Source organism: Pteronotus mesoamericanus, unplaced genomic scaffold (genome assembly GCF_021234165.1).
Source record: "Pteronotus mesoamericanus isolate MK-2021 breed Mesoamerican mustached bat unplaced genomic scaffold, CSHL_Meso_final scaffold_36, whole genome shotgun sequence".
Classification (NCBI taxonomy): Eukaryota; Metazoa; Chordata; class Mammalia; order Chiroptera; family Mormoopidae; genus Pteronotus; species Pteronotus mesoamericanus.
In genome coordinates, this window is record NW_026555313.1 from 18,274,137 (window position 1) to 18,282,829 (window position 8,693).

The window sequence follows — 8,693 nt, forward strand, 5'->3', positions numbered from 1 at the left end:
TTATAATAGATACTGTCATTTCAAAACATTGTCTTCTATCAGATGTCAACTGGTAAAAGACTCACAGTCTATAGTGACCCATCACGTTAAGGGCACTTTTGCATCATGTATACTGTATATTGTCAGATATTCATATATGAATTTGATTAAAAAGGAAAGAAACAAAGAAAGCAACATTTCTGTATAACGTAAAGGGGACATTTCCTAAACAGCAGATGTTTAGGCCTCAGAAGTTGCCTTTAACAGGTTCTCAGATGGACGTAGAGGAACACAGAACAACTGTCGGTACCTTCATGGTTGCTAATCATGAATTACTCAAGGAACCATGACAGGTGTGAACAAGGCACCAGAGGGTATGGAGGTGGTTAACATGTATAGACTAAACCTTTGCTTGGCCATTGTACTGGGTGGAAGACAGATGAGGAGGAGCAGAAAGGAACTGATACTAAGGGTCTTTGTAGTTTTTTCTTACATATGGGAAATTGAAAAACTGACAATTATTCATCGTGAATCAAAATAAGTTTTAAACTTTCACAGTACCTTCAATCTTCATCTCTTGGCAGGCCATAAATTTTTCAAAGCCACTGATGGTTTATTCTGAATGTTCCTGGGAAGTCTCCCCCATTATTGGTCCTACCTAAAATCCTGTTACCCAATAGGATAGATTTCTTCATAACCAACACTCTCCAAAATATGCTCTGTCAAACATAGATACAAGGAAGAAAGTTATTAGGGAGAGGGACAGCCCCTTTTTCCAGACAGCAGTGAGGCCATGCCAGCTGACACCAGATCACCTCACTCTTGACTCCGGATTCATAGCGCATTTCTAGAGACCCGCTGGCCATGGTGTTACACATGTGAACCACATTTTTTTTTCACCACATCCTCATGCCCATTTCAGAACCCAAAATAAACTATATAAACAAAACACAACTCTTTTTTAAAAAAAATCCAGCAAGTCAATGATTCCAGAACACATATAAGTATCCCTAATGCTTGATTGCATTTGCAATTGCAGAAAACAAAACACTAAAATGATCAGCTCAAGCCATGTGATTTTACATGGTCACATATTTGACCATGCACAAGCAGCCACACATGCATGCTTGTGCCCAGGAACAGGGGCGCATGCAGTGCTCACCCAGGAAGGGACTGGAGCACTGCACACCACTTTGAAGGGGCTCCTCCTGAGGGAAAGGATGTTGTTGTTCTTTTTTTTTTTTAAACAAGCTTCTAATACAGCTCAGGTATGTAAAATACTGTACACTATAAAGGATCTGGAAAACTAGAGACTCAAATCTTATTTTTAAAAAGCCATTAAGCTTAAGTGAAAATCTAAGTATAGAGTACAAAACTGTAACAAGGGCCATGGTGGTTCCCCGGCACCTACATCCCAAGTCCTTCCAGCAGAGCAGCAACTTCCTCAGTGGACATGTTGATTGCTGTTTAAACACAGTCATGTCCAGCCTAGGGGTGGGGTGGGGAACTGCATCTGAGTCCTGTTGTCACTTGGTTATTCTTGAACTGGAACAGGACACGTAAGACCAAGAACTGGCTGGCAGGAAGAATTAAGTTGGAACATGCCCACCCCTGCCTCAGCTCTATGTAGCTCCAACCTTCAACTTCTGCGTTTTGGTTCTTCCTGAGAGTTGTACTGGGTTCTTACAAATTGACTGGTCAACACTGTCCATAGTAGGGCCTTACCGCTTGGTCTAATGATGGTAACTTCTGCAGCACTCTCAAGTACTGTGGTCTCTCATTTTACTGTGTGCTGCACTTCAGCCATTTAGCTGACCTTCTCTCACCATCCCCACTGATCTACCACCCCTCGTGGAGACCTCACCAGTCAGTCACTTGAAATATTCTGGAAGATCAGCATATTCATCTCCATAAGGGATAATAAATATACCTTCATCCCCCATGTGTATTCAAAGCTTCTTGAATTCATCCATATCTCCTCCGTGAACAAGCATGAAATAGTCTAAATCAGATTTATGCTTGACAGCCTCCAGAAAAAGGGCTTGAAAAGTGGTGTCATCCATAATCCAGTCACAGCCCAGGAGCAGTGACTTGTTTCGGAGTTTTCGGATCCCTCTCATTACCTGAGTGTTCCCGAGCACATTCTGATACCCAGCTGGATGAAGGACATGCCACTAGGGTTGATGCAGACGCCATGGATGTGTAGCATGCTCAGTTTCTGCTTCTCTTGAGCCCACTCTAGGACCTTTTTTTCATCAGTAAGGTAAAGTGATTCAAGCTGTTTTCCCTGATCTGCTGCATACAGTTCCAGGAGACTGTTGAAATTTGTAGACTCTACCAGGGCTCCATTTTCCATAGGTGGAGAACTGACTGGAGTAGCTATTTTCCATAGTCTTCCATCTTTGACTACAAGTCACAGAATACTGCATAAAAATGGTCCTTGAAAAACATGGATTGAACATTACTAGTTCAAGGAGAGAATTTCTGAATAAGACCATAGGCACCATAAACAAAATTCTCATCTTTATGGAGACATTTCTGAAAGTTCTTGCTCTTCTCATCTTCTAGAAGAGCAAAATCATGCCAACACCCAGTAAGGCCTGGATTAACCCCTTCCAGGATCTCAGGGCTGGAACCTGAGGTGCAACCACAGCACTAATGCCTAATCCAATCACCAGCACAAGTTCCAGGCCTTCTGACTTTTTAGGCTTGGAAGCAGCATCCTGGGCTTTTGGGTGGGGGGTGCGCATCACTGAAGAATCCAAAAATCTTGCCTAAATCGGAGGCCTGGCTCCTTGCAGAAGACATCCAGATTCTGTCAGAAGCACCTAACACAATTCCATTCCTATCTCCACTGGATACTATGTTTTCTTGGCTTCCTGCCCACCACTCTAGTGAAGGCTCTTCTTCCTCTGTCCATTCCCTATCTGCTCCAACTACTGCCACTCTAACCCTATTCTTAATTCCTTTAGAACTCACTATTTTACTAAAATAAACCCTACTGTCCTTGTGATAATCACCTTTAAAACAAAAAACTAAATAATTGTCTTTCCTTCATAAATTAATGATGAATGATAACATTAACATGATTTTAATGTTTTTAGAATTATAAAAGTAATGTACCTTATACAAAATTTAACCACCACCTAAGGGAGAATGGATTTCAAAGTCTCGCCTTCAGAGGCGGCCATCAAGAGTGGTGTGGTGGGTCTGCCTCAGGCTCTGCTTCTCACTCTGTCTTTTTCTGTCTCTGTCACATGCATTTGTACATATGCATGTCTGCATGTTGAAATCACATGTATGTGGTCTAACAGGTGGCATTCTGAATGCAGACAGTTGGTCCACATGTCTCATCTAAGAAAACCACTGAGGTCTTTATCCATGGCACATAGAGACCCCTGCCCCCACTTTAGCAGCTGCTCATCTTCACAGCTCCCTGTGAACCAGGTCGGATAAAATCCCAACCTCTTTACACGGACATTATTGTTTTTTCCAATTCTTGGCTATCTCATCAGTGCCCTGATGGGTAGTCTTGAAAATACAACTTTAAAAAATTGTGCAAGTATTTCTGTGGGGGAACCGCCTTGGATGAGCACTGCCAGGTGAAGGTAGGTGAGCACCTGTGGAAGTGTGAAGGGTTCTGCATACAGTCCTCCCAGACTTACGGCCTTGCCCACTAATCTCTGGGGGATCTGCTGGGGCCTCTGCTTTCTCATTCTGTCCGCAAGGCTGGGCGCCTCCTGACTAGAAGCCTGTCACTCTGATTATGACAGTGGTCTCTCAACAGTGTTTATAGTTTGTATGTTCCCACCGAAGAGGTAGGGCCTCTCTGACATGTACTGATGTATGCATTGCTTCTCATTGGAAGTGCACATGTTTGCTCTTTGTCCATTTTTAAAACACTGACTTTCAAGAGTTTTCTACATCACAGGAATGTTAAAGATTTTTGGCCTTGGGTTGTAAGGAATGCTTTCCAGGTTATGGTTTTTCTTTCCAGCTTTCTGCATTTGCTTGTTTTTGCTTTGAGCACAGGAAGAACCAGCCATTTCCTGACTGGCTCCTGGCTCTGGGGTCACACTAATCACACAGGCCTCTACTGCCAAGATTACAAACATACTAACTGAAAGGGCTTCTATCTTTAATCTTCAATTCATCTGGAATTTGCCTTCAAAATAACAAAAATCCTAGTTCAAATAAAAACAGAAAAATTAATCAGTCCCTTCTTGAAATATGTAAGCAGCCAGAAAAAGACAAATAACTGTTGTAAGATTCCATTTATAGGAAACATCCAGAATAGGTAAAGGAACACCAAGAAAGCAGATTAGAGGTCACCAGGGGCTGGGGACAGGAGCAACGGAGAATGACTGCTTTTCGTAAAGGGTTTCCATTTGGAGAGATAAAATATTCTGCAAATAGATTATGGGGATGTTTGCACAGTCTTGTGAATGTACGTAATCCTCATGACTTGCACAATATAAAACAAAAACATTTCATGATATGTAATTTACAACTTGAAATAAATTAAAATATATAATACTTAAAACAAAAATACAAAATATAAATAACACCAAAATAAAAGCACAGACATGGAGGATGAAGGAAGTTCCGGTGGGAGAGCAGGTGAAACAAGAGGCTCTACAGCTGGCACTGAAGAATTTTATAAAACCAGCTCTTCTTTCAGGGGTGGTGGGTAATGTGCCAGTTTCTGGTCTCCTGCAAAATCCATTGTAGGGGCAAGTGATGGTTCTACCTGCAAGAGGGGCTGGGTAATTTGCCAGCTCTTGGGCGCAGGTGCAGACGACTGTTCTCCAAGAACGGGTGCTGAGTAATGTGCCAGCTCCTGGTCTTTTGCAGAAGCCATTGCTGGTGCAGAAGATGGTTCTCGCAGAGCGCGTGCTGGACCCTGTGCCATCTCCTGGTCTCGTACAGGATCCAGAGCAGTTGCAGGTGATGGTTCATCTGGCAAAGGTGGTGGTTACCATGAGATGTCAGGGTACCCATGCAGGAGCCTGTGTGGGTGCGACTGATGATCTAGTTTCTCTGCAGGAATGCTGGGTCCTGGACCCCTGCAAAAGTCAGTTACTCCACATGCTGCCTCTTGCTCCAGGCCTGCTGATGGAATGGATGCTGGTGTTGCCTGCAGCTCTGGAGCAGCTGCTGGAGGTGGACAGTCATCTGGTTTCGGGGCAGCCTTTACTTCTGCACTGGTGTTGGCACCTGTAGCTGGCTCCTGAGGGTGTGCAGGCACCGAAGCTGGAGACAGCTCTGCTTCCTAGCCTTGTGCTAGAACTGGAAGAGGAGAAAAGATTACCCATATGGCTGTCTTTCCACGTGCCCTCCAGAGACAGAGCACAGCCAGAGCCTTCCAGAAAAGCCACAGTCCAGAATGCACCACGGGACATCTTCCCTGCTTGCAGTCTACCAGGTGGGTGCTCTGAAGGCAGACTTTGTTCCTGGCCCAATGCCAGCCTCCAGGTTTACATTCTGTGTCCAGCCCTGGCTCCTCCTTATATGCTCTCCATGTAACGCCCCTCCCCAACCCCTCCCCACTGCCTTCTCATGGTTGGCCTTTACCTCGAGGGCTCCAGGTTCTCAAGCCAAGTCCAAGGAGGCTGACATAGTGCCCCAGGTCAAGACTGCACAGGATGAAGTGCATATCGGCCAGGGACGGGACCCTCCCTGGGAGGCTGCCTGGGCAACATCTGGGCCATCCCCACCTATACACGGGCCCTGTTTCTGGGGACCCCTCAGTAGCCACCACAGTCAGCCCAGGCCTTCACCAGCCCTTGAGGGTTGCATGGCGCATGTGCAGTTCAGTCGGAGGATGGAGTGATGTCCACACTGACCATGTCCTGGAGGAACTGAGTGCAGCTCTGCAATGAGAATGACCATTAGCCCACCTGCAGGCATCAGAGCCCTGCAGGGTTATCTGCACTGCTTCTTTTGCTCTGCTCATTTGACCTGCTGCTCCCAGATCAGTCCCAGTGCTGTGCCTGCACAGGCCTCTACCTGGGGTACATGGGATTCCCCTCCAGGGCTAGGGGTGAACCTCAGGCAGAGGGCATCACCTCGCACTTCACATCCACCCAGCCAGCCTTGACCTGTGGTGTGAACATATCCAGCCCACCAGGCTTCTGACACCTCCTCAGCGTTCTCTTTTTCAGGACAGACACTCCCTATGTGAAAGCCTCCCATTCCGCATGCACTGGGAGCAACATAGAGATGCCCAGGTGGGATCCGAATGGTGGCCTGACCTAAAATGGATCACCCTGGGCTTCATTACATTTCTTTTGAGTCTCTCTGGGGGGAAAAATAAAAGGATTTGGGGGTGAGATTTTACCCAGCACCAGTGATGTCTAAAGAGGCTGTCTTTGAGGGCTTTCCTGGGGCCACAGCCTGTGACATGGGGATTCAACAAATTAGGGTGTTGTTCTATCAAGCTTTTCCAGCCAAGTGAGCGGTTAGGGGCTTGTTTAGAATGTGGTTACCAGGGTTCCAAGCTCTGTTGAGATCTATCATTTGAAAAGAGGTCATTACCTGTGGTTCCCTGCCTGGGCTCCCTCCCCAGACAAAAGCTCCCCAAGAGCCCCTCTGGGCTGCTGACTGCTCCCCCTGCACCCCACACCATACATAGTTACCCCATAACTGACTGTACACAGAGTCTGACAAAGTGAGGGGCTCAGACTATTTGTTTGCTCTCTTTGCTGTCTTTTATCCCCTGCCAGTAGGGAACCACTGGCACTCCTCTGTGACATTCTTTTTTGGATGGCAACGTTGAGGGACACACATTTGTTCTGACTCCAACACCACCTTTCATGCTTCAGGTAGAAGTGAGAAGCTGACCATGAAAAAGCCACAAGTGAATCTTTGAAGGTGGTTGCAGCACCTGCACTGGCCTGTTGGTGGCCAGGCGCCCCTGGCCCTCCGTGTTGCAGATGGCTGTCCCACAGACCGTGTCCTCCCTGATATCCTCGTTACATCTCTGCAATGACAGTGACTGGCAGCCAGGCTGGAGGCATCAGAGCCCTGTCAGTTCACCATTGCTGCTTCCTTTTGATCGCTGCTCCCAGATCAGACCCAGACCTGTGTCTGCACAGACCTTCACCTGGGAAAATGAAATTCACCTTCAGGGATCAGGATAAACCTCAGACAGAGGCATCCACCCCACATTCCAGGTATGCCCAGCCAGCCTCAACCTGGATGTGAACATGAACACGACCAGATCGCCAGGCTTCGGAGGGCTCCCTGCCTGCTCCTGCTCGGGACAGGTTCTCCCTACCTAAACCTCTTTTCCTATACACACACACACACACACACACACACACACACACGCATGCACACACACACACACAAGATATAGAGATGCCCGGGTGGGATCAGAGTGGTGGCCTGGCCTGGACTGCATCACCTGGGCCTTCATGTGTTTATTACCCTTGGGTCTCTCCAGGGAAATGGCCAGAGGCTTTTGGTGTGAGATCTGACCCAAAGTCTGCAACATCTAAAGAGCCCGTCACTGTGGGCTCTCTTCAGACCACAGCCTTGAGATGTGTGGATGCAACAACTTAACATCCTGCTCTCTTGACCTTCTCCAGCTAAACGAGCTAAATAAAGGCCTCTCTAGAATGTGGCTGCCTGGTTACCAGGGTTTAAAGTTCTATTGAGCTCTCTCACCAGGAATGGAATCACTGCCTGGGGGCTCCCACCTGAGCTTCCTCCTCAGACAAGGGCTTCCAAGAGCCCCTCCAGGCTGCTGACCACTCTCCGTGCACCCCACACCATACACAGTTACACCATAGCTGTCCACGCACAGAGTCTGATGACGTGAGGGGCTCAGCCTACTTGTTTGCTTTCTGTGTGTCCTTTACCTCCTGCCGGTAAGGAACCACTGGGGCTCCTCTGTGACACTCTTCTCAGGATAGCAATGTTGAGGGACACGCATTTGTCCTGACTCCAATGCCACCCTTCATGCTTCAGAGTAAGAAGCTCACCATGCAAAAGCCATAAGTGGATTCATAAAATTATTCTGCTCTGGCTTCTTTGAGTTAAATTATGTTCGCACTATTGCAGCAGTAATATGAAACTTTCATTGCTATATAGGATTATATTTTATGAATATACCTCAATTTATCTATCCATTTTACTGTTGAACTTTTGTTTTCTAGGTGAGTGTTTTATAAATAATACTGCCATTGAAATTTGTTAAAATTTTGTAAACATATATACATATTCCTATTGGAAATATATCGCTTAGTAGAATTGCAGGGCCATTGGGTAACTAATTAGTTGTTAAATAATTTTAGATATTTTTTAGCTTTATTTCTTGATATATCAATGTAAAAATAGAGCATTTTCCACTGTGATTAAGTTCACAAGAAGAATAAATTACCTTAAGTTATCTGATGGACCCAAATTAGTAATCACAGGGTCCTTATTAAGAGAGGAAGGTTGGCCCTGGCTGGTGTGGCTTAGTTGGTTGGGCATCATTCTGCAAACGGAAAGGTCACTGGTTCAATTCCTGGTCAGGGTACATGCCTGAGTTGCAGGTTAAGTCCCAGGTCAGGGCACATAGAGAAGGCAAGTGATCTTGGTTTCTCATGTCAATGTTTCCCTCCCTGTCTCCCTCCCTCCCTTCCCCCGTCTCTCTCTGAAAAATAAAATTTAAATAAAAGCTGAAGATGGGCAGGGGTGTGGTGGTGTGTATGATAATGGAAGCA

The 8,693-nt window shown here is 46.1% G+C and overlaps 1 pseudogene; it reads right to left on the reverse strand.

The window, feature by feature from the left end:
- Window positions 1–1,739: 1,739 nt before the first annotated feature.
- On the reverse strand, window positions 1,740–2,787 carry LOC129085929 (protein FAM118B-like; annotated as a pseudogene).
- Between the last annotated feature and the right edge of the window lie 5,906 nt (window positions 2,788–8,693).